This window comes from Hyperolius riggenbachi, chromosome 1, assembly GCF_040937935.1.
Source record: "Hyperolius riggenbachi isolate aHypRig1 chromosome 1, aHypRig1.pri, whole genome shotgun sequence".
NCBI lineage: Eukaryota > Metazoa > Chordata > Amphibia > Anura > Hyperoliidae > Hyperolius > Hyperolius riggenbachi.
Window position 1 is genome coordinate 37151731 of NC_090646.1, and position 27396 is coordinate 37179126.

A 27396-nucleotide genomic window follows, 5' to 3' on the forward strand; every position below is an offset into this window, starting at 1 on the left:
GCTTTTCATCTCCAGCAGCGCTTGGCAGTGGCGGGCCTTCCCTGGAGAGACGGTATCTCTTGGCGGCGGGAGCTGCTGGCCTCCCCTGACACCGCGCAGTGGCACCATATAGTGGGTGACTGGTGCCACTGCTGCTGCTGCTGTGCCCGAGGGTGGACCTGCTGCTTCCTCGCTCGGGCTTTCCACAAGGCTGACCCAGTGGGCCGTAAAGGACAGATAGCGCTCTGTCCCAAAATGGCTGCTCCATGAATCCATGGTTATGTGGATCCGCGCACTCACAGTGTGATCCAGCGCGCGGCCCACGTTTGCCATGGCAGAGCGGTGCAGTGCTGGGATCGCCCTGCGGGAAAAATGGTGGAGGCTGGGGACTTGCCACTCCGGGATCCCAACCTGCAGCAGCGCTCTGATGTCACCCCTTTCCAGCACAAAGGAATATAGCAGGAGCTGGGAGCACATGGCCCTGGCAAGCAACCCGTTCAGCAACCAGATGCGCCTGTGGGTGGGAGGCAGCACCTTGGTCTTACCGGGGAATGATTCACTGAGCAGGGTCTAGCGGCGTTTTGCCTGCATGGGAGGATGAGGAGGCCACTGTGGAGGGAGCTGATGAGGCCACCGGGGACTGGCTGCCCGGGGGGTGGAGAGGGTGAGTTGCTGCTGTGCTCCTGCTGCTGCTGCATGGGCAGGAGGGTCGGATGCTGCTGCTGCTGAAATCTGTGCAGAGGCTGTCTGGGTTTGACCATTGCCTGCGCCACTGCCCGTCAGCTTCTCATACTCATTAAACTCATCCAAATGTCTGCTCTGTAAGTGGGTCTGTGGGCACGAGGTACCCAACTTGAGCAGATCGCGACCTCTGCTGAGACTGACACCGCAACTGTTGCAAATTGCTTGTGTCGCATCCACTGGTCACTTGGTGAAGTACCGTCAGTCTGGGGACTTCAACCTGCTCTTTGAGCTTGAGGGCTGGGTTTTTTTGGGTGCCCTTGGAGGATTGTGCCATCTTTGTTTTAGTTGGAGGTTTGCTGTGGGTGGTGGTAGCGACTGAAGCAGCAGGCTGTGGCTCCTGCCTTCCACGCCCTGTGCTGGCCGCCTTGCTGCTGCCTTGCCTCTGCGCCAGAGACGCCTCCTCCTCCGATGACGAGCTGCCTTTAACCAACTGTGCTGGTGGTACTGGTGGCACATAGGAAGGATCCAGCAAGTCATCATCATCAACCCCATCATCATCATCAACCCCAAACATATCCTTTGATCCCGCCTCAACAAAATCCTCTACCCCTGCATCATGCCCCTCCTCCTCAGCACCAACAGCAAACTTCTGCACCTCAAACTCCTCCTCCTCCTCCTTGGATGGCCCCATCATCTCCAACTCATACTTCTCCAAAACATTCCTGTACATGGTCACAGTCTCAGGGGAGAAGAGCGTGCTCATTGAGGGCAGGCTGGTCGATGGGGTCACTGCAGATCCGGCACAAGGTCCTCCAACACCCAAGGCTGAGGCACCAAAGTGCGCCCCTCCATCCCTGCCACCCCAGCCATCACACACTGATTGCTATTAGACTAAGAGGTGTCACAGGGCCCACAACCTCCTCAACACCTTAATATCTAGTTATCTGGCTTGCAGTCACTGCCATGTATCCCCTTTTCTTATTTCTTTCTGCTTCAAACACAATTAGGAATGACAGCTGAATGAATTCTGCGCCCCCTCCTACACTGCGCCCTGAGGCTGGAGCCTCTCCAGCCTATGCCTCGGCCCGGCCCTGGGTCACCGCGACCATGGCCTCAAGCGGTGGTGGAGGCCTGCTGCGGACCGGAGTGCTGGTGCTGGTGGCAGTGGTCTCGCTGGTGCTGGAGGCCTGGCTGGAAACGGTGGCTTCCTACTCTGCCATCATTTCCACCACAGCCTGCACCTGACACAATGGGCCGTGGGCGACGACCCGTCTCAAAGATGGGCGCAACGCGCTGCTGTTGCGGCTCTGCTCCCTCCTCACTGCGGTCAGTGGCTGGCGGCAGACCAGTCCCAGACCTTCTGCTGCTGCTGGCAGTGGCTCCAGAAATGGCGCTGCCTTTCCTGGTGGTGCCTCGCCCTCTACCTCTGCCAGTCATTGCGCACTATACAAATACAGTAAAAAAAAAAAAAAAGTAGAAGAGGGCGGGAAAGGGTGTAAACTTTAATAAAGTCTGTGTTAGTGGTGACTTGGTGGTGACTAGTAGTAGTAGTAGACAGTAGTAGTAGTAGTAGTACGCACGCAGGTAACTAAGAAATCCCTAGCGTAGTACACAATAACTAAATCGTGTGGCAGACAGTTGGTGACAATTACAATCGGTCACACACAGTCAGACGCAATCAATCAATCAATAGGCTCGGGCAGGTGTCAGACCGTCACAGGTCACTCACAACAGATGCTTGTGGTGGCCTGTATGTGTTGTAACTCTTGTTTATTACACACACTACAGATGATAATAAAATCACACACTCACAGTGGAAAAAAATTAAGTGAATGGGTACTAGTAGTAGACAGTAGTAGAACGCACACAGGTAACTAAGAAATCCCTAGCGTACTACACAATAACTAAGTCGTGCGGCAGACAGTTGGTGACAATTTCAATCGGTCACACGCGGCCAGACGCAATCAATCAATCAATAGGCTCGGGCAGATGAGTGTCTGTCACAGATCACAACGGATGTTTGCTGGCCTGTACAGTCAGTAACTAACTAACACAATACTGAAACTAATAAAGTAACAGACTACAGCAGTACTAAATAATTAAAAAAAAAAGACAAACTTATATAGCGCTTTTCTCCTGGCAGACGCAAAGCGCCAGAGCTGCAGCCACTAGGGTGCACTCTATAGGCAGTAGCAGTGTTAAGGAGTCTTGCCTAAGGTCTCCTGCTGAATAGGTCCTGGTGTACTGAACAGGCAGAGGCGAGATTCGAACCCTGGTCTCCTGGCAGAGCCCTTAACCATTACACTATCTAGCCACTGCAACTAAACTAGTACTAAGTACACACTTACCTAGAATCTCTAACCTACCTAAGCTAGTAGTAGGCTAAGGCTGCCTAGGCTAGCAGGCCTAGCCTGCACACAGACTAACAGTAGCCTAGCACAGTATACACTATACACTAGCTAACTACAAACAATCAAATTACTAGCTAACTATATAAGACTACAATCAATGTGTTTAGGAGGTGTTTAGGAAGCAAAATGTTAGGTTTAGCAGTGAAAAGCACTTGCTCAGACACAGCACAGCACTGGAGAATCTCTCAGTACCAGCAGCAGTCACACAAGTGCGTGGCTCCGCAACATGGCCGCCGCCTTATATAGAGGAGGGGAGGGTCAGGCTCTCCTCCTCTGACTGGTTGCTAGGGTTGCCAGGTCCTCGGCTGGAGGACTTCTGATTGGCCCAATGACGTCATCCCCGAATCCCGAAGCCGAAACTGAACCCACCGCGCCAGCCGGAAAAATTTGAGTGCGCACATTCAGGAGACTTCGCATTCGGATTCGGCATGGATTGAATTCTTTGGGTTAGGGTTCGCATTCGGCAAACCTGAAAAATCACCCGAATTTTCGGGTGAACTTCGCATTCGGGGTCCTACTGAGCACCCCTGGCCTGCAATAATATCCTTTCAACATAATGTTGAGGCCTATCCTTTTGCCTCACATTGGGACTTTACATCTTTACTCATATTGAGCCCTATTAACCGCTTGGATGCTACAATTTTGAAGTGATGCATGGAAAATCTTTTGTGGTATATGCTGTTTCACATTGACTGTGAATATTTGCTAAGCATTCAGCTTGCTGCATTACTTCATCATCACGTCCATCACAGTTGCCTGCTTCTGGACAGGAACTTTGGGTCAGCCTTTCGCTGACACTGCGCTATATCTTGCTAAGATCTTATGACTGTCTATCTACTGCTGCATTATTTGAACATCTTGCTGCACCACTTGGAATCTATGCTTATAACAGTTGCCTGCTTTTGGACAGGAACCTTGATCAGCCTTTCGTTGATACTGTGCTGTCTTGCTAAGATCTCATGCTCCAATACTGTTTGTGAACAACTTTGGAACTTTATACATTACTAGTTGCCTGCTACTGGACAGGAACTTTAAATCAGCTTGCTGCTGACACCACATAACGCTTCATCCATGCATCCTTATATCAAGGACCCTGACTCTTACAGTCCTATGGGTTGTGCTTATAAATCATTGGTTACCCCCATGTTATTTGCTTGACTGCCTCCAGGCGGTGTTATGTTGATATCCATGATGCATAATTGCTGGTATGATGTAACATCTGTTTCCCTCAGCTGCCCAGACACTCAGCTCTCCAAACTGTATGATCAATATTTTAACCCTCCTGGCGGTTTGTCAAAATCCGCCAGGGGGCAGCAAATACGTTTTTTTTTTAAATTTTTTTTTTCATGTAGCGAGACGAGGTCTCGCTACATGATAGCCGCTGCTCAGCGGCATCCCCCAGCCCCTCCGATCGCCGCCGGCGATCGGAGATCAAGAGATCCCGTTCAAAGAACGGGATCTCCTGGAGGGCTTCCCCCGTCGCCATGGCGACGGGGCGGAATGACGTCACCGAAGTCATCGACGTCGTGACGTCAAAGGGGACTCCGATCCACCCCACAGCGCTGGCACTGATTGGCTAGGCAGCGCACGGGGTCTGGGGGGGGGCGGCTGCGGCGACGCGTATAGCGGCGGATCGGTGGGTAGCGGTAGCGATCGGGCACTGCACGCAGCTAGCAAAAAAAAAATTATGCAAATCGGCCCAGTGGGGCCTGAGCCGTGCCTCCCGGCGGCATAGCCCGTGCTCAGCACGGGCTTACCGCCAGGGAGGTTAATATGTATAAATCAGTGATGAGCGAAAATGCAAATATTCTTTTCGCCGAATTTTCGCGAAAATAAGTACTATTTTCGTTTCGAAAGGCGAAAATTCGCCCAATATTTCCGCATTAATTTTCGCCTAAAGTCCGTTTTTTTCGCGTTGAATTTCTAAGCCCCCTTACAAGCTAGAATCACCAAATTTGCAGGGTATATTAAGGAGATATGTGGGTACAAGAGGAAAAAGAAATTTTTCAAAAAGACCTTATAGTTTTTGAGAAAATCGACTTTAAAGTGTCAAAGGAAAAAAGTATACATTTAAATGCAGTAAATGACAGTTACTGTAGCAAACCTAGCAGTAGTGTAAATTTACTAATATCAAAAGAAAGGGCCAAGTGTAAGTGCCATGGGCTAAGTGCCAAGTGCAAACTGCCAAGTGCAAAGGGCCGAGTGCCAAGTGCAAAGGGCCAAGAGCCAAGAGCAAGTGCCAAGTGCAAACTGCCAAGTGCAAAGGGCCAAGTGCCAAGTGCCAAGTGCAAAGGGCCAAGTGCAAAGTGCAAACGGCCAAGTGCAAGTGCAAAGGGCCAAGGGTCAAATGAAAAGGGCCAAGTGCAAAGGGCCAAGTGCAAAGAGCCCTTGGCTCTTGGCCCTTGGGCCTTTGCACTTGGCCCTTTTCATTTGACACTTGGCCCTTTGCACTTGCACTTGGCCCTTTGCACTTGGCCCTTTGCCTTTGCACTTTGCCTTGGCACTTGGCCCTTTGCACTTGCAATTGGCCCTTTGCCTTTGCACTTGGCCCTTTGCACTTGGCCCTTTGCACTTGGCCCTTTGCACATGCAATTGGCCCTTTGCACTTGGGCCTTTGCCCTTGCACTTGGTCCTTTGCACTTGGCCCTTTGCACTTGGCCCTTTGAACTTGACCCTTGGCCCTTTGCACTTGGCCCTTTGCCCTTGCACTTGGCCCTTTGCACTTGGCCCTTTGCACTTGGCAGTTTGCACTTGGCACTTGGCCCTTTCTTTTGATATTAGTAATTTTACACTACCTCTAGGTTTGCTTAAAGGGATACTGTAGGGGGGGTCGGGGGAAAATGAGTTGAAGTTACCTGGGGCTTCTAATGGTCCCCCGCAGGCATCCTGTGCCTGCGCAGCCACTCCCCAATGCTCCGGCCCTGCCTCCGGTTCACTTCTGGAATTTCAGACTTTAAAGTCTGAAAACCACTGCGCCTGCGTTGCCGTGTCCTCGCTTCCCCTGATGTGACCAGGAGCACACGGCGCAAGCACAGACCATACTGGGCCTGCGCAGTATGCTCCTGGTACCATCAGCGGGAGTGAGGACACGGCAACGCAGGCGCAGTGGTTTTCAGACTTTAAAGTCTGAAATTCCAGAAGTGAACCAGAGGCGGGGCCGGAGCATTGGGGAGTGGCTGCGTGGGCACAGGATATCTGTGGGGGACCATTAGTACCCCCGTGTAACTTCAACTCATTTTACCCCGACCACCTCCAACAGTATCCCTTTAAAGGGAACCTTAACTGAACAGGGGGTAAAGAGTTTCACTTACCTGGGGCTATTACCAGCCCCCTGCAGCAGTCCTGTGTCCTCGGCGCCACTCTGGAATCCTCTGGTGCTCCGCTGTCACTCAGTTTCGTTTTTGATGACTCACCAGTCGCCGGCCGCCATGCGTATTATTGTACGCATTCACCAATGCAATTAGCGCTATTGCGGACAGCAGCGCGTACAAAAATACGCGTTGCCGCATTCCGCACGCGTAGATATGCGGTAACGCGTATTTTTGTACGCGTTGTGGTCCGCAATAGCGCTAATTGCATTGGTGAATGCGTCCAATAATACGCATGGCGGCCGGCGACTGGTGAGTCGTCAAAAAACGAAACTAAGTGACAGCGGGGGACCAGAGGATTCTAGAGCGGCGCCGAGGGCACAGGACTGCTGCAGGGGGCTGGTAATAGCCCCAGGTAAGTGAAACTCTTTACCCCCCGTTCTGTTAAGGTTCCCTTTAAGTAACTGTCATTTACTGCATTTAAATGTATACTTTTTTCCTTTGAAACTTTAAAATCGATTTTCTCAAAAACTATAAGGTCTTTTTGAAAAATTTCTTTTCCCTCTTGTACCCACATATCTCTTTAATATACCCTGCAAATTTGGTGACTGTAGCTTTTATGGGGGCTTAGATATTCAACGCGAAAAAAAACGGACTTTAGGCGAAAATTAATGCGAAAATATTAATGTGAAATTTCGCCTTTTGAAGCGAAAATAGTACTTATTTTTGCGAAAATTCGGCGAAATCGAAAATGGGATTTTGAATGCGAAAATGGCTTTGGCGAAAATTCGCAAGCAACACTGGTATAAATAAATCTGACTTTTATTCATATCATTTTTGGGTGATTGTGACTCATTGAGTATAGGTTCGGGTGCAGATGGGTTCTGCTTTTTCTCTTGTTCTTGTTTAACCCAAATCACTCTGAGCCACATTATTATACGTGTATGCTGTACAATTAAGGCGAGTGGATTGGTGTTGGATGAATCGCACATATATTTTCAATCAAATTTCAGCCACTCATTTTCAATGGGAAAATGTTAACTGCTGCCATTCTTAGACTATTATTTGCAGGGGTCTCAAACTTTGCACACTTGGTCACTGGGTGAATGTGCTTAACCACTTGAGGACCACAGTCTTTCTACCCCTTAAGGACCAGGCACTTTTTTTCCATTCAGACCACTGCAGCTTTCACGGTTTATTGCTCGCTCATGCAACCTACCACCTAAATGAATTTTGGCTCCTTTTCTTGTCACTAATAAAGCTTTCTTTTGGTGCTATTTGATTGCTCCTGCGATTTTTACTTTTTATTATATTCATCAAAAAAGACATGAATTTTGGCAAAAAAAATGATTTTTTTAACTTTCTGTGCTGACAATTTTCAAATAAAGTAAAATTTCTGTATAAATGCAGCGCGAAAAATGTGGACAAACATGTTTTTGATTAAAAAAAAACCCATTCAGTGTATATTTATTGGTTTGGGTAAAAGTTATAGCGTTTACAAACTATAGTGCAAAAAGTGAATTTTCCCATTTTCAAGCATCTATGACTTTTCTGACCCCCTGTCATGTTTCATGAGGGGCTAGAATTCCAGGATAGTATCAATACCCCCCAAATGACCCCATTTTGGAAAGAAGACATCCCAAAGTATTCACTGAGAGGCATAGTGAGTTCATAGAAGATATTATTTTTTGTCACAAGTAAGCGGAAAATGACACTTTGTGACAAAAAAAAAAAAAAAAAAGTTTCCATTTCTGCTAACTTGCGACAAAAAAAAATGAAATCTGCCACGGACTCACCATGCCCCTCTCTGAATACCTTGAAGTGTCTACTTTCCAAAATGGGGTCATTTGTGGGGTGTGTTTACTGTCCTGACATTTTGGGGGGTGCTAAATTGTAAGCACCCCTGTAAAGCCTAAAGGTGCTCATTGGACTTTGGACCCCTTAGCGCAGTTAGGCTGCAAAAAAGTGCCACACATGTGGTATTGCCATACTCAGTAGAAGTACTATAATGTGTTTTGGGGTGTATTTTTACACATACCCATGCTGGGTGGGAGAAATATCTCTGTAAATGACAATGTTTTCATTTTTTTTACACACAATTGTCCATTTACAGAGTTATTTCTTATTCTTTTACAACTTCTATGAACTCACCATACTCCTAACGGAATACCTTTGGGTGTCTTCTTTCTAAAATGGGGTCATTTGTGGGGTTCCTATATTGCCCTGGCATTTTAGGGGCCCTAAACCATGAGGAGTAGTCTAGAAATCAAATTCCGCAAAATGACCTGTGAAATCCTAAAGGTACTCATTGGACTTTGGGCCCTTTAGCGCAGTTAGGGTGCAAAAAAGTGCCACACATGTGGTATCGCCGTACTCGGGAGAAGTAGTACAATGTGTTTTGGGGTGTATTTTTACACATACCCATGCTGGGTGGGAGAAATAACTCTGTAAATGGACAATTGTGTGTAAAAAAATCAAAAGATTGTCATTTACAGAGGTATTTCTCCCACCCAGCATGGGTATGTGTAAAAATACACCCCAAAACACATTATACTACTTCTCCCGAGTACGGCAATACCACATGTGTGGCACTTTTTTGCACCCTAACTGCGCTAAAGGGCCCAAAGTCCAATGAGTACCTTTAGGATTTCACAGGTCATTTTTGTTCCAAGACTACGCCTCAGGGTTTAGGGCCCCTAAAATGCCAGGGCAGTATAGGAACCCCACTAATGACCCCATTTTACAAAGAAGACACCCCAAGGTATTCCGTTAGGAGTATGGTGAGTTCATAGAAGATTTTATTTTTTGCCACAAGTTAGCGGAAATTGATTTGAATTGTTTTTCTTCACAAAGTGTCATATTCCGCTAACTTGTGACAAAAAATACAATCTTCTATGAACTCACCATACTCCTAACGGAATACCTTTGGGTGTCTCCTTTCTAGAATGGGGTCATTTGTGGGGTTCCTATACTGCCCTGGCATTTTAGGGGCCCTAAACCGTGAGGAGTAGTCTTGAAACCAAATGTCGCAAAATGACCTGTGAAATCCTAAAGGTACTCATTGGACTTTGGGCCCCTTAGCGCACTTAGGGTGTAAAAAAGTGCCACACATGTGGTACCGCCGTACTCAGGAGAAGTAGTATAATGTGTTTTGTGGTGTATTTTTACACATACCCATGCTGGGTGGTAGAAATATCTCTGTACATGACAATTGTTTGATTTTTTTACACACAATTGTCCATTTACAGAGAGATTTCTCCCACCCAGCATGGGTATGTGTAAAAATACACCCCAAAACACATTATACTACTTCTCCTGAGTACGGCGATATCACGTGTGACACTTTTTTTGCAGCCTAGGTGCGCTAAGGGGCCCAACGTCCTATTCACAGGTCATTTTGAGGCATTTGTTTTCTACACTACTCCTCACGGTTTAGGGCCCCTAAAATGCCAGGGCAGTATAGGAACCCCACAAGTGACCCCATTTTAGAAAGAAGACACCCCAAGGTATTCCGTTAGGTGTATGGCGAAGTCATCGAAGATTTTATTTTTTGTCACAAGTTAGTGAAAAATGACACTTAGTGAAAAAAAGTTTCCATTTCTGCTAACTTGCGACAAAAAAAAAATGAAATCTGCCACGGACTCACCATGCCCCTCTCTGAATACCTTGAAGTGTCTACTTTCCAAAATGGGGTCATTTGTGGGGTGTGTTTACTGTCCTGACATTTTGGGGGGTGCTAAATTGTAAGCACCCCTGTAAAGCCTAAAGGTGCTCATTGGACTTTGGACCCCTTAGCGCAGTTAGGCTGCAAAAAAGTGCCACACATGTGGTATTGCCATACTCAGTAGAAGTACTATAATGTGTTTTGGGGTGTATTTTTACACATACCCATGCTGGGTGGGAGAAATATCTCTGTAAATGACAATGTTTTCATTTTTTTTACACACAATTGTCCATTTACAGAGTTATTTCTCCCACCCAGCATGGGTATGTGTAAAAATACACCACAAAACACATTATACTACTTCTCCTGAGTACGGCGATACCACATGTGTGGCACTTTTTTGCACCCTAACTGCGCTAAAGGGACCAAAGTCCAATGAGTACCTTTAGGATTTCACAGGTCATTTTGCGACATTTGGTTTCAAGACTACTCCTCATGGTTTAGGGCCCCTAAAATGCCAGGGCAGTATAGGAACCCCACAAATGACCCCATTTTAGAAAGAAGACACCCCAAGGTATTCCGTTAGGAGTATGGTGAGTTCATAGAAGATTTTATTTTTTGTCACAAGTTAGAGGAACATGACACTTTGAGAAAAAAAACAATTAAAATCAATTTCCGCTAACTTGTGACAAAAAAATAAAAACTTCTATGAACTCACCATACTCCTAACGGAATACCTTTGGGTGTCTTCTTTCTAAAATGGGGTCATTTGTGGGGTTCCTATACTGCCCTGGCATTTTAGGGGCCCTAAACCATCAGGAGTAGTCTAGAAATCAAATTCCGCAAAATGACCTGTGAAATCCTAAAGGTACTCATTGGACTTTGGGCCCTTTAGCGCAGTTAGGGTGCAAAAAAGTGCCACACATGTGGTATCGCCGTACTCGGGAGAAGTAGTACAATGTGTTTTGGGGTGTATTTTTACACATACCCATGCTGGGTGGGAGAAATAACTCTGTAAATGGACAATTGTGTGTAAAAAAATCAAAAGATTGTCATTTACAGAGGTATTTCTCCCACCCAGCATGGGTATGTGTAAAAATACACCCCAAAACACATTATAATACTTCTCCCGAGTACGGCAATACCACATGTGTGGCACTTTTTTGCACCCTAACTGCGCTAAAGGGCCCAAAGTCCAATGAGTACCTTTAGGATTTCACAGGTCATTTTTGTTCCAAGACTACTCCTCACGGTTTAGGGCCCCTAAAATGCCAGGGCAGTATAGGAACCCCACTAATGACCCCATTTTACAAAGAAGACACCCCAAGGTATTCCGTTATGGTGAGTTCATAGAAGATTTTATTTTTTGCCACAAGTTAGCGGAAATTGATTTGAATTGTTTTTCTTCACAAAGTGTCATATTCCGCTAACTTGTGACAAAAAATAAAATCTTCTATGAACTCACCATACTCCTAACGGAATACGGAATTGTACATGACAATTGTTTGATTTTTTTTACACACAATTGTCCATTTACAGAGAGATTTCTCCCACCCAGCATGGGTATGTGTAAAAATACACCCCAAAACACATTATACTACTTCTCCTGAGTACGGCGATACAACGTGTGACACTTTTTTTGCAGCCTAGGTGCGCTAAGGGGCCCAACGTCCTATTCACAGGTCATTTTGAGGCATTTGTTTTCTAGACTACTCCTCACGGTTTAGGGCCCCTAAAATGCCAGGGCAGTATAGGAACCCCACAAGTGACCCCATTTTAGAAAGAAGACACCCCAAGGTATTCCGTTAGGTGTATGGCGAAGTCATCGAAGATTTTATTTTTTGTCACAAGTTAGTGAAAAATGACACTTAGTGAAAAAAAAACCAATAAAAATCAATTTCCGCTAACTTTTGACAAAAAATAAAATCTTCTATGAACTCGTCATACACCTAACAGAATACCTTGGGGTGTCTTTTTTCTAAAATGGGGTCACTTGTGGGGTTCCTATACCGCCCTGGCATTTTACGGGCCCAAAACCGTGAGTAGTCTTGAAACCAAATGTCTCAAAATGACTGTTCAGGGGTATAAGCATCTGCAAATTTTGATGACAGGTGGTCTATGAGGGGGCGAATTTTGTGGAACCGGTCATAAGAAGGGTGGCCTTTTAGATGACAGGTTGTATTGGGCCTGATCTGATGGATAGGAGTGCTAGGGGGGTGACAGGAGGTGATTGATGGGTGTCTCAGGGGGTGATTAGAGGGGAAAATAGATGCACTCAATGCACTGGGGAGGTGATCAGAAGGGGGTCTGAGGGGGATCTGAGGGTTTGGCCGAGTGATCAGGAGCCCACACGGGGCAAATTAGGGCCTGATCTGATGGGTAGGTGTGCTAGGGGGTGACAGGTAGTGACAGGAGGTGATTGATGGGTGTCTCAAGGTGTGATTAGTGGGGGGAATAGATGCAAGTAATGCAATGGCGAGGTGATCAGGGCTGGGGTCTGAGGGTGTGGGCGGGTGATTGGGTGCCCTAGGGGCAGATGGGGGTCTAATCTGATGGGTAGCAGTGACAGGGGGTGATTGATGGGTAATTAGTGGGTGTTTAGAGGAGAGAACAGATGCAATGCACTTGGGAGGTGATCTGACTGCGGGTCTGCAGGCGATCGGATGGTGTGGGTGGGTGATCGATTGCCCGCAAGGGGCAGGTTAGGGACTGATTTATGGGTGGCAGTGACAGGGGGTGATTGATGGGTGGCAGTGACAGGGGCTGATTGATGGGTGGCAGTGACAGGGGGTGATTGATGGGTGATAGGTGATTGGCAGGTGATTGACAGGTGATCAGTGGGTTATTACAGGGAAGAACAGATGTAATTAATGCACTGGTGAATTGATAAGGGGGGGGGGGGGGTCTGAGGGCAATCTGAGCGTGTGGGCGGGTGATTGGGTGCCCGCAAGGGGCAGATTAGGGTCTGATCTGATAGGTAACAGTGACAGGTGGTGATAGGGGGTGATTGATGGGTAATTAGTGGGCGTTTAGAGGAGAGAATAGATGTAAACAATGGATTTGGGAGGTGATCTGATGTCGGATCTTCGGGCGATCTATTGGTGTGGGTGGGTGATCAGATTGCCCGCAAGGGGCAGGTTAGGGGCTGATTGATGGGTGGCAGTGACAGGGGGTGATTGATGGGTGATAGGTGATTGGCAGGTGATTGACAGGTGATCAGTGGGTTATTACAGGGAAGAACAGATGTAATTAATGCACTGGCAAATTGATAAGGGGGGGGGGGGGTCTGAGGGCAATCTGAGCGTGTGGGCGGGTGATTGGGTGCCCGCAAGGGGCAGATTAGGGTCTGATCTGATAGGTAACAGTGACAGGTGGTGATAGGGGGTGATTGATGGGTGATTGATGGGTAATTAGTGGGTGTTTAGAGGAGAGAATAGATGTAAACAATGGATATGGGAGGTGATCTGATGTCGGATCTGCGGGCGATCTATTGGTGTGGGTGGGTGATCAGATTGCCCGCAAGGGACAGGTTAGGGGCTGATTGATGGGTGGCAGTGACAGGGGGTGATTGATGGGTGATAGGTGATTGGCAGGTGATTGACAGGTGATCAGTGGGTTATTACAGGGAAGAACAGATGTAATTAATGCACTGGCGAATTGATAAGGGGGGGTCAGAGGGAAATCTGAGCGTGTTGGCGGGTGATTGGGTGCCCGCAAGGGGCAGATTAGGGTCTGATCTGATAGGTAAAAGTGACAGGTGGTGATAGGGGGTGATTGATGGGTGATTGATGGGTAATTAGTGGGTGTTTAGAGGAGAGAATAGATGTAAACAATGGATTTGGGAGGTGATCTGATGTCGGATCTGCGGCCGATCTATTGGTGTGGGTGGGTGATCAGATTGCCCGCAAGGGGCAGGTTAGGGGCTGATTGTTGGGTGGCAGTGACAGGGGGTGATTGATGGGTGATTGATGGGTGATTAATGGGTGATTGATGGGTGATTGACGGGTTATCAGGGAAGATAGATGCATACAGTACACAGGGGTGGGGGGGTCTGGGGGGGGGGTCTGGGGAGAATCTGAGGGGTGGGGGGGTGATCAGGAGGGGGCAGGGGGCAGGGGGGGGATAAAAAAAAAATAGCGTTGACAGATCGTGACAGGGAGTGATTGATGGGTTATTAGGGGGTTGATTGGGTGCAAACAGGGGTCTGGGGGGTGGGCAGGGGGGGGTCTGAGGGGCGCTGTGGGCGATCAGTGGGCGGGGGGGGCAGATCAGTGTGTTTGGGTGCAGACTAGGGTGGCTGCAGCCTGCCCTGGTGGTCCCTCGGACACTGGGACCACCAGGGCAGGAGGCAGCCTGTATAATACACTTTGTATACATTACAAAGTGTATTATACACTTTGTAGCGGCGATCGCGGGGTTAACATCCTGCCGGCGCTTCCGTATGGCCGGCGGGATGTTGCGGCGGGTGGGCGGAGCCAGTTGCCGGGGGAAGCGCGCGTCATTAATGACGTGATCGCTCCCCCGGCATGCCTAAAGGACGCGCCGCCTGAAGGCGTATTGCGGTCCTTTAGGCATCCACTTTGCCGCCTCCCATGGGCTGTGGGCGGTCGGCAAGTGGTTAATATTCAGGAAAGTGGGTGGAGCCTACAACAGCCAATCAAAATTCACCAATGAATTGTACAATAAATCCGCCAGGGGGCAGCGCAGCACTTTTTTTTTTTTTTTTAAAGCCTAGCGCTAGCTACATGCTTCCCCCCTCCCTTCGCTATCCCTCCCACCCCTCCGATCGCGGCCAGCGCTTTTACCCTGCAGGGAATCCCGTTCTGAACAGTATTTCCCTGTATGGGCTCCCCCGTCGCCATGGCGACGATCGCGATGACGTCATGACGTCAGCGGGTGTTCCGATCCACCCCTCAGCACTGCCTGGCACTGATTGGCCAGGCAGCGAAAGGAGTCTGGGGGGGCGGCGCGGCAGATAGCGGCAAATCGGCGGGTAGCAGCAGTGATCGTTATGCACACGCAGCTAGCAAAGTACTAGCTGTGTGTAGCAAAAACAATTATGTAAATCGGCCCAGTAGGGCCTGGGCGGCACCCTCCGGCGGCTTACCCCGTGTCACACACGGTGTTACCGCCAAGGAGGTTAAAGTTGGTCATTGAGTGACTGCATGTCAAGGTCAGAAAAAGTGAGGCCACTCTATTACACAGGCACAGTACCAGCTCCCCCTTGGGCTCCAGAGGAAAAAGCCGAATCTCATCGGGTCCACTCTATTACACAGGCGTAGTACCAGCGCCGCTTGGGCTCCGGAAGAAATAGCCGAACCTGATCGGGTCCACTCTATTGCACAGGCACAGTACCAGCTCCCCCTTGGGCTCCAGAGGAAAAAGCCGAGCCTGATCGGGTCCACTCTATTACACAGGCGTAGTACCAGCACCGCTTGGGCTCCAGAGGAAATAGCCGAGCCTGATCGGGTCCACTCTATTGCACAGGCACAGTACCAGCACTGCTTGGGCTCCGGAGGAAATAGCCGAGCCTGATCGGGTCCACTCTATTACACAGGCGTAGTACCAGCACCGCTTGGGCTCCGGAGGAAATAGCCGAGCCTGATCGGGTCCACTCTATTACACAGGCACAGTACCAGCTCCCCCTTGGGCTCCGGAGGAAATAGCCGAGCCTGATCGGGCCCACTCTATTGCACAGGCACAGTACCAGCACTGCTTGGGCTCCGGAGGAAATAGCCGAGCCTGATCGGGTCCACTCTATTACACAGGCACAGTAGCAGCACCGCTTGGGCTCCGGAGGAAATAGCCGAGCCTGATCGGGTCCAGTCTATTACACAGGCACAGTACCAGCACCGCTTGGGCTCCAGAGGAAATAGCCGAGCCTGATCGGGTCCACTCTATTACACAGGCACAGTACCAGCACCGCTTGGGCTCCGGAGGAAATAGCCGAGCCTGATCAGGTCCACTCTATTACACAGGCACAGTACCAGCACTGCTTGGGCTCCGGAGGAAATAGCCGAGCCTGATCAGGTCCACTCTATTACACAGGCACAGTACCAGCTCCCCCTTGGGCTCCAGAGGAAAAAGCCGAGCCTGATCGGGTCCACTCTATTACACAGGCGTAGTACCAGCACTGCTTGGGCTCCGGAGGAAAAAGCCGAGCCTGATCGGGTCCACTCTATTACACAGGCGTAGTACCAGCACTGCTTGGGCTCCGGAGGAAATAGCCGAGCCTGATCGGGTCCACTCTATTACACAGGCACAGTACCAGCACTGCTTGGGCTCCGGAGGAAATAGCCGAGCCTGATCGGGTCCACTCTATTACACAGGCACAGTACCAGCTCCCCCTTGGGCTCCGGAGGAAATAGCCAAGCCTGATCGGGTCCACTCTACTACACAGGCACAGTACCAGCACTGCTTGGGCTCCGGAGGAAATAGCCGAGCCTGATCGGGTCCAGTCTATTACACAGGCACAGTACCAGCACCGCTTGGGCTCCAGAGGAAATAGCCGAGCCTGATCGGGTCCACTCTATTACACAGGCACAGTACCAGCACCGCTTGGGCTCCGGAGGAAATAGCCGAGCCTGATCAGGTCCACTCTATTACACAGGCACAGTACCAGCACTGCTTGGGCTCCGGAGGAAATAGCCGAGCCTGATCAGGTCCACTCTATTACACAGGCACAGTACCAGCTCCCCCTTGGGCTCCAGAGGAAAAAGCCGAGCCTGATCGGGTCCACTCTATTACACAGGCGTAGTACCAGCACTGCTTGGGCTCCGGAGGAAATAGCCGAGCCTGATCGGGTCCACTCTATTACACAGGCACAGTACCAGCACTGCTTGGGCTCCGGAGGAAATAGCCGAGCCTGATCGGGTCCACTCTATTACACAGGCACAGTACCAGCACCGCTTGGGCTCCGGAGGAAATAGCCGGACCTGATCAGGTCCACTCTATTACACAGGCACAGTACCAGCTCCCCCTTGGGCTCCGGAGGAAATAGCCGAGCCTGATCGGGTCCACTCTATTACACAGGCGTAGTACCAGCACTGCTTGGGCTCCGGAGGAAATAGCCGAACCTGATCGGGTCCACTCTATTACACAGGCACAGTACCAGCACCGCTTGGGCTCCGGGGGAAATAGCCGAGCCTGATCGGGTCCACTCTATTGCACAGGCACAGTACCAGCACTGCTTGGGCTCCGGAGGAAATAGCCGAGCCTGATCGGGTCCACTCTATTACACAAGCACAGTACCAGCACTGCTTGGGCTCCGGAGGAAATAGCCGAGCCTGATCGGGTCCACTCTATTGCACAGGCACAGTAGCAGCACCGCTTGGGCTCCGGAGGAAATAGCTAAACCTGATCAGGTCCACTCTATTACACAGGCGTAGTACCAGCGCCGCTTGGGCTCTGGAGGAAATAGCCGAGCCTGATCAGGTCCACTCTATTGCACAGGCACAGTACCAGCACCAAAATTTCCTTTATGTGGTATGGGCGCTCCTCAGAAAGAATTTACCAGAGCTACATATGTAATATGAAGCCTAAAACCACCGCAGTTGATCGCAGCACACGCTGGGGGTATCACCTCCCTAAAAAGTTATGTTGTAATGTGTACAGCACTCCAACTACGTGGAAACAGCTGGGATTATGAGCTCAATGTACCCTTTCCCAGTTCTTAACAAGATATGCAAAATACAATATCATATAACAATCATGCAACTCGTATTGGATTAAGCTCAATCCAATTTTTTCCCTTTGTCTGCACAATCTGCTCTAGAGTCCAGCATATAATGGCCACACTGAATTCCAGGCTTTCAGATAACAAACAGTTCCACAGTTAGTAGTTATACTCTCACCGGTGTCCAGTGGCTGATAGCACAAATATCAGCAATCACGCTTATTGCAAATCCAGGCATTAGCTCTCCTCACCGGCTTCACTCTATATTGAACTCAAACAGGACAAGAAAAAGCACTGTTACACTACGACTAAGGACTCGTATCACTCTGTGAGCAGGGCAGCTTTGGGGAACTCTGATCATGCTGTTATACAGCTTATCCCAACATACATCCAAAGACTAAAAACTGCCAAACCTGTAGTGACCACAGTTAAGAAATGGACTAGTGAAGCTGTAGAAAAACTGCAGAGCTGCTTTGATTTAACTGACTGGAATTTATTTAAAGAATCCTCCAGTGACCTAAATGAATACACTGACGCTGTGACATCATATATTACCTTTTGTGAAGAGTCCTGCATCCCCACAAAAAAGTGCACCAGGTACAATAACGATAAACCCTGGTTCACATCACATCTTAGGAAGCTGCGCCTCGATAAAGAAAGGGCATATCGTACAGGCGATAAAGTCCTCTACAAAGCTGCGAAATACAAACTGCAGAGAGCCATTACCGCCGCAAAAAAAGATTATTCTCAAAAACTTGAGGAAATTTTTTCTAACGCAGACTCATCCACAATATGGAAATCTCTACATGAAATTACCAGCTACAGGAAGAAATCTCCTCCCCCCTCACTACATAACCTGCAGCTTGCAGATGAACTGAATACATTTTATTGCAGGTTTGACACTACTAACAAAAGCCAAACACAACAAGTCAATTTGCATCTCTGCCACAGGCAAACTGAACACTCTTCCTGCCAGCCAATGTCTCCACCCCCTGCGGTGCCTCAGCAACTACACAACACAGGAGGCCAGACACAATCTGCTAACCTGTCCCCAGATGTGCATGCTCTAACAATATGCCAATCAGATGTAAATAGACTCTTTAAAAAACAAAACACCAGGAAAGCAATGGGACCAGACGCTGTGTCTGCAAAATGCTTGAATCTCTGTGCCGACCAATTAGCGCCTGTATTTACAGACATATTCAAAGCATCTCTAGAACTCTCAATTGTTCCTGCCTGTTTTAAATGCGCAACTATTGTACCAATTCAAAAAAAAAAAAAACCTACATAAATGATTACAGGCCTGTTGCCCTGACATCATTGGTCATGAAAGCATTTGAAAAACTGATAATGACTTATCTGAAATCCATCACAGATCCCCTGCTGGACTCTTTGCAATTTGCCTACAGACCTAACAGATCCGCAGACGATGCCGTGAACATGTGTATGCATTATGTACTACAGCATTTAGATAACCCAGGAACCTACACCAGGATTTTATTTATAGATTTCAGCTCTGCATTTAATACCATAATTCCATCACTGCTGCACAGCAAGCTCCCCCAGCTACATATACCTGAATCCCTCTGCAAATGGATAACCGACTTCTTAACCGACAGAAGACAGCATGTTAGACTTGGTAAACTCACATCAAGCTCTCTGACAGTCAGTACTGGTGCACCCCAGGGCTGTGTGCTTTCCCCACTGCTGTACTCACTTTACACCAATGACTGCATCTCCACAGATCCATCTGTTAAGGTTCTGAAGTTTGCAGACGACACAACAGTTGTTGGTCTCATTCAAAACAGGGATGAGTCTGCATACAGGCATGTGGTGGGACAGCTTTCCTCCTGGTGCAGCAGCAACAACTTAGAACTAAATGCTCTCAAAACCATGGAGATGATAATAGACTTTAGGAGATCTCCCCCCCAGCACCTCCCCTTAACCATAAATGGATCCACAATAACCCAAGTAGAGCCATTCAAGTTTCTTGGGTCCACGATCTCAAACGACTTAAAATGGGACAACAACACTGCCACTATTGTCAAGAAAGCACAACAGAGAATGTACCATCTGCGGCAGCTGAAAAAGTTTGGCCTACCTCAAAAGCTAATGGTGCAGTTCTACACTGCAATCATCGAATCCACCATAACATCATCCATGACTGTATGGTTCAGCTCCTGCTCAGCATTAGAAAAGGGGAGGCTGCAGCGCATCATCCGATCAGCGGAAAGGATAATTGGCTGTAGCTTACCTTCCCTGCAGGATCTTTACACTAGCAGGTGCAGAAAGAGAGCGACCAAAATTGCCTCTGACCCCTCTCACCCAGCTCACTCCATCTTCCAGCGCATGCCTTCAGAAGTAAGATTCCGGTCAATCGCTACCAAAACCTCTAGACACAGGAACAGTTTTTTTCCTCAAGCGGTAGCCATACTTAATGCTGAACCACGTTAGAGCTGCTAGGACTGAAAGTAATCAGCACAGAACTAAACATGAACAATTCTCACATTGCTTACTGCCACTATACTTATAATGTCCTTAACTTGTAATATTCACACTGTCTGTCCTTGTATTGTTTTTTGTTTGTGTTTGTTAAGCAACTGCCAAGACAAATTCCTTGTAGGTGCAAACTTACTTGGCGAAAATAAATTGATTCTGATTCTGATTCTGACATAGTGTAATCCAGTTTTAGGCAATGCTACCGAGTGACACCCTCCACCAGTGAGCACCTCTATGCCAACACACTGTGTCCGTGTGCACACCGCCACCACAGAACAACTAAACGCTCACCAGTTTAAATGGCTGACTGTTTCCAGACCAGCAAATGCACTTGGGTGCCATTCAGATACTGCCATACGGACTTCCGCTTTCCTCCAGCTTTTTTCTTCCTTAAAGACTCAGAACAAATGCTTCCATAGCATAATTCCGTTTTATTGAGATATATAAAATGATAAAATTGCACTCACAAGTGTAAAAAGATCATGCGCATATCAAGTATAAAATCCTCGGCCGCTCTCTGCCATCTGCGTCTCTGCTGCCGCCGCACCTGAGGCCACGCCCTACCGGTTTCATCACGTATGACTCATCAGGGGCTTGCCTCAACGTCGGCAGGGAGACGCTATGAACACCTCATTATGCAAATTACTTCCTGGTTTGTGTGATAGCCTCTACGTTTAATGCTACTATGTATAGCGCCTCCTGCTTGCATTATGGACATATTTCTGGGGCAAAAGTACCATTAGATCAATCCCTCCAGAGTCCTGCTCCATATTACTTAAACTTAAGCGCTACCATCCTTCTCCTAGTGTCTATATACATAACATATACATATACATTCTCATTCTCGCAGTGTCTTAATACATACCATATACATATAATTCTAATTCCCACTTTTTTTTTTTTTTTCAAACTCAGCGCACACCATTTGTGTTATTTACCCAGTTGGCAGATTAACTTCACAGTAATACTCATTTTACTGAGTCAAATTTGCATCATTGTTTGATTGTATTCTTCTTTATTATTTTTTTGCTATTCATAGAAAAAAAAGCCAAAATCAATAACATCACAAATATATATACGCTAATCCAACATACCTTCCCCCAACCTCCCCCAAATTAATCATACATATCTACGTACATGCATTCATACCCCATGGTCATAAGGCGTACGTACGAAAAGGGCGTCGGGAAAAAAGGGCGCGTGGTATAAACGATAAATGGAAATATCGTTTATAGAAATTAGTGTGTAGAATTTCGTTTATAAATAGTGTTTTAAGAATGTATAAATCACTAAATAATGTGTATGAGATTGGCAATTCTTAAAACGTTAATCTTCCCTGTTTGTAAAGTGAAACTTATATTTTCGTTTATTAAAAACCCTCCCTGTACCTATCCCTAACCCCTAGACCCCCTGTTGGTGCCTAAACCTAAGACCCCCCTGTTGGTGCCTAAACCTAAGACCCCCCTGTTGGTGCCTAAACCTAAGACCCCCCTGCTGGTGCCTAAACCTAAGACCCCCCTGTTGGTGCCTAAACCTAAGACCCCCCTGTTGGTGCCTATACCTAAGACCCCCCTGTTGGTGCCTAAACCTAAGACCCCCCTGTTGGTGCCTAAACCTAAGACCCCCCTGTTGGTGCCTAAACCTAAGACCCCCCAGTTGGTGCCTAAACCTAAGACCCCCCTGTTGGTGCCTAAACCTAAAACCCCCTATGGATAATAATGTTTTACAGACATTAATAAATAAAAAATGTAAAGAAAAAAAATGTAAATTATTTTTTTGGGTGGATAATAATGTGTTAGAAATGTTTTAGAAATAGTGATTTATTATCTTCATAAACGTTATTCGTCACGGGCTCATTTTGTAAACTTAAATCCTCACAAACATAGTTATAAATCCTTAAAAATCTCCGGGCGCCGTTATAAATCCTTAAAAATCTCCGGCGCCTTATTTTCCCCGTTCAGCGCCCATTAAACGATATTTATAATGGAAGTGAATGGGGCGCCCTTTTTGTCCACTTGTCTCATGCGCCCAAATCTACTGCTTCCGGTCATAAGACCCACACCCCTCATCTCCCATAACAATCATACATTCATACATAGTGACCTACATACATACATACATATATACTTTCATACTAATAACATTCATACCATATGGTCATGAGAGACAAGGACGTTCTATTGAGTTGAAATATCCCGGTCTAGTCCTTAACAGTAAAGGGGATGGGGACGGTCATAAGTTATTTTTGTATATGTCAGTCTGTCCTTAACCATTCCCTAGCGGGAAATAACCCTTAACAGTGGGAAACAGTTAGCCTCTATATATTTTCCCTCTATTCATTTTATAGATTTTGAGTTAATAAATTTTTCCAAATTTGTTTTTGTTCACTCCATCTCCCCTTTCCATTATCTTCCTCAGTTAAAACATCTGCTGCATCAAACAACTTATTCATCTGATGCAACCAGTCTTCAAAATAAGGGACTCCATTTCCTCTCCAGCTTTCTAGAATCAAGGCCTTTGCAACTATCGTCCCTACTCCTTTAATTAGTTTTGTCTCCTTATTATCTAAGGGGTCACAGATCCCAAATATTATTGTTTCATCCGTTAATATGAGATCTTTCCCACCAATACTCCCGAAATGTATTATACCTTCCCATAAACTCCTCAACATAGGGCATTTCCGCCATACATGTATATCATCTCCCCGCTCCTTTCCACATCGCCAGCACAGCTCGTCAGAGTTTTTTGATATGTTTTTAAACCTTACCGGCGTGAGATACCAACGCGTTAGTATCTTATACTGGGTCAGAGCTAATCTAGTATCTTCTATCTTGGCTAGTGCTTTCCAGATATCATCCCATTGTTTTTCTAATTCTGGCCCCCACTCTACTTCCCATTTGGCACAAAAGGGCAACTTCACTGTGCAATTCAATTGATTAAGGAGCCCATAATACAATGACAACAGTTTTTTTGGTCTTGAAAAGGTAAGTATATTTTTTTCCATGATATTCAGGTTAGTCCTGATTTTCCCATATTCCCTCTCTTTCTTTTTTAGATAACTTTCTGCTTGGATTTTCCACCAACATCCCCTATAAGCACAATCTTCAATCATACTATTTATTTTAGGGTTACTACATCCCAACAAATCAACTATTCTCAGGTCTTTATTGAAATTATTTTTGGAGAACCAGCCCTGATTGTTTGCAGGCGGGAAGTCTGCATTGTCTCTAAGTGTGGTAAGGAGGGATATACCCTTTTTATTATTAGTGAGATCTATTGTTGATGCCAAAGTTTTAAGTGTACCCCTGGCAAGGGGATGGGACGTGTTTTTATAAATCTCCCAGATGTTTTTTGGGATCCAGGAAAAAAACCTTTGTAAAATGTATCTCCTTGTTCTCTAAAATTGCCCATAACTGGCCTGAATGTTCCTGCGCTCCCAACATACGCCATTCCATAACCCTCGTCAAGTGTACACTATTATAGTATGATCTTAGATCTGGTGCTGCTAAACCCCCATTTTCTTTACCTCTACTAATGATACTATAATTAATTCTCCTCTTTGTTGTTGACCAGATGAAACTCTGAAATGTTTTGTGCCAATTATCAAACCATCCCCTCGGAACGTCAATTGGTAAACAGCGTATAGCAAAAAGTAACTTGGGAAGGATCGCCATTTTAATTATTGCAATTCTACCCAATGGGTTGAAAAAAGGGCGATTCCAGTTATTGAGCTTCCTTTTACATTCTGAAGTTATATGATTAAAATTAATTGGAAACAGTTTTTTTGGATTGCGACACAAATTAATTCCAAGATATTTTATTGAGTTATTCCATACGTAATTGCACATTAATTTTATATTATTCCTTGTTACAGGTGAGCAGCCCAGATCTAAAATACTAGTTTTACCTTCATTAATTTTAAAATTTGAACTCTCACAAAACTTTTTTATTATGGCTCTGCATTCCTTCAGGGATTCTATTGGATCAGTCAGGGTTAATAATAGATCATCCGCATACGCCAGTACTTTGGTATCTGTGTCACCGGACCGAATACCTCTGACTTCCTCCGCATTTTGAATTTTCGAAATTAATGTTTCTATACATAGATTAAACAACAGTGGCGAGAGAGGACATCCTTGCCTAACTCTATTTGATACAACAAATTTCTCCGCCAACAGTCCATTTATTCTTACTTGAGCTGTCTGGTTTCTATAAAGTTTGTTTATACTACCTATTATTTCCTCCCCCATATTGCATATTTCCAACACCTCAAAAAGAAATGGTCTAGATATCCTATCAAATGCTTTCTCCGCATCAACAGTAATCATCAGTGCCTCTTTATTTTCTTTATTGCATTTGTGAATGATATTAATTGCTGTATAAACGTTATCATATACTTGTTTATCTTTTATAAATCCACTTTGGAATTTACTCACCAGTCTCCCCGCTATAGTTTCCAGTCTTAATGCTAATATTTTAGCATAGATTTTGATGTCACTATTTATTAGCGATATGGGTCGAAATTGAGAACAAGTGATTGATTCTTTACCCGTCTTTGGTATCAGGTTAATTACTGCATTATTACTGTCACTAGAGAAAGTTATTTCATCCTTTGCATTTACTAGTCTACAGAATAGAGGTGCGAGGTCGTCTTTGAAGTTTTTATAGAACTCAAGACTGTAGCCGTCTGGTCCCGGACTCTTCCCCAGTTTACATTTCTGGACTGCTATATTGAACTCATCTACCCCGATTGGTTTTTCTAAGTTTTCTTTTTCCTCTTTGGTAATTTGAGTCCCTTTAAAGTTCTCAAATAATTCATCTGCAGATGCAGCTGGCTTGTCTAGATTATATAGTTTGCTATAGTAGCTAGAGAAGATCCGGCCCATTTCCGGCGCCTCCGAGGTCTCTTTTCCTGTTTCATCTTTGATTTTATCAATAAAGCTGCTAGATTCTTTTTTTTTTAAGAGTTCTGCTAGAGTTTTGCCTGCTTTATTTCTTCCTTTGTATAACCGTTTTTTTTTTTCTTTATTTAAGACTGTATGACATCCTTTGTCTAATAGCTTATTTATTTCTGCCCTGATTAGTGTTATTCTTGTTAGTATTTTTCTAGACATAGATCTTTTATGTTTTTTTTCAGCTTCATTTAGTTCCTCCATCAACTTATCTATTCTTTTTTCTTTCTCTTTGTTTTTCCTAGCTGAGAGTTCTATCAAGTGACCTGTGATGACACATTTAAAAATATCCCAAACCACCGGGAGTTTTGTGTCACCTCTATCATTAAGGAGTATAAATTCTTTAATTTTAACCATCTTAGCGGTATGGACGAGCTCAGCTCGTCCATCACCGCCGATGGCTGCCGCTCAGGCCCTGCTGGGCCGATTTTGTTCAAATAAAGAGCAGCACACGCAGCCGGCACTTTGCCAGCCGCGTGTGCTGCCCGATCGCCGCCGCTCTGCGGCGATTCGCCGCGAGCAGCGGCGAAAGAGGGTCCCCCCAGCCGCCCGAGCCCTGCGCAGCCGGAACATATAGTTCCGGCCAGCGCTAAGGGCTGGATCGGAGGCGGCAGACGTCAGGACGTCGGCTGACGCCCATGACGTCACTCCGCTCGTCGCTATGGCGACGATCTAAGCAAAACAAGGAAGGCCGCTCATTGCGGCCTTCCTTGTTTATTCTGGGCGCCGGAGGCGATCGGAAGAACGCCTCCGGAGCGCCCTCTAGTGGGCTTTCATGCAGCCAACTTTCAGTTGGCTGCATGAAATAGTTTTTTTTTTAATTTAAAAAAAACCCTCCCGCAGCCGCCCTGGCGATCTTAATAGAACGCCAGGGTGGTTAATAGATATTTCATTTTTTATATTTTCATCTTCCAATAGCCTGGGATCTAGTCTCCATCTCTTACCGATATTCGTTAAGGTATTTTTAATAGTTAAAATGATTGGTGCATGATCTGAGAAGGTGAAATTACCTATGTCTACCTCTTTAATTATTGTAGTAAGTGTATGGGGGAGTAAAAAATAATCAATTCTGGAGTAGGAATTATGGACCTTTGAGTAAAAAGTGTAGTCTTTCTCGCCTCTGTGCCTATCTCTCCAAATATCTACCAGTGCTGCGGATTTAATCAGGGAATTCAGATCCGATAATCCTTGTACTGGAGTATGCCCAATCGATTTTGATGAGTCCATTACCGGGTTCAGTGTCAAATTAAAATCGCCCCCTAAAATAATTTTCCCTTTTGCTTTATTAAGGACTTTTTCAATAAAATGCATTAGGAAGATTGTTTGTTTCTGGTTAGGGGCGTATACGTTAGCTAATGTAATCCACACCCCGTTTAGTCTCCCCACAACGATAATCTCTCTCGCCTCTGAGTCCTTAATGATTTTATCTATTTTGAAGTCCAATTTAGACTTTAGAATGATAGCCATTCCTCGTGCTTTCTTCTCACTGTTAGAGTTACATATCCAGTTTTTATATCTCTTATCAAAACTTTTTGGTAATCTCCCCTTTTGAAAATGGGTTTCTTGTATCATAGCGATGTCAATTTTTTGTTTTATCAGTTCCTTTACAATTCGTCCCCTTTTAATACCGTTATTAGCTTGATTGACATTCAAGACATAATTTTTAAAACGTTCATTTTATTACCGTATTTTTCGCCGTATAAGACGCACTTTTTCTTCCCCAAAATGTTGGGGGAAAAGTGGGTGCGTCTTATGCGGCGAAGGTACGGATTTCGGGAGGCAGAGGTGCGCAGGGAAGCACTATATACATTACCTGCTCCTGCCGCCGCGCTCCTGGCTCCAATCCTGGCTCCCCGATCCTCTTTTTCCATCTACCGCTGCCCGCTGCTGCCCCCGCCGAACATCGCTGGCCGGTCTTAATTAGCCGCATGGATACGCTATAAGCACACCACGTGCCGGGGTCACGCATGCCGCCGAACGCTGGCCGGTCCTAATTAGCCGCGCAGGGATACGCTATCAGCGCACCACGTGCGCCGGGGTCACGCATACGCATGTGTGACCCGGCGAACGCTGATAGCGTATCCCTGCGCGGCTAATTAGGACCGGCCAGCGTTGTTCGGCGGCATGCGTGACCCCGACACGTGGTGTGCTGATAGCGTATCCCTGCGGCTAAGACCGGCCAGCGATGTTCGGCGGGGGCAGCAGCGGGCAGCGGTAGATGGAA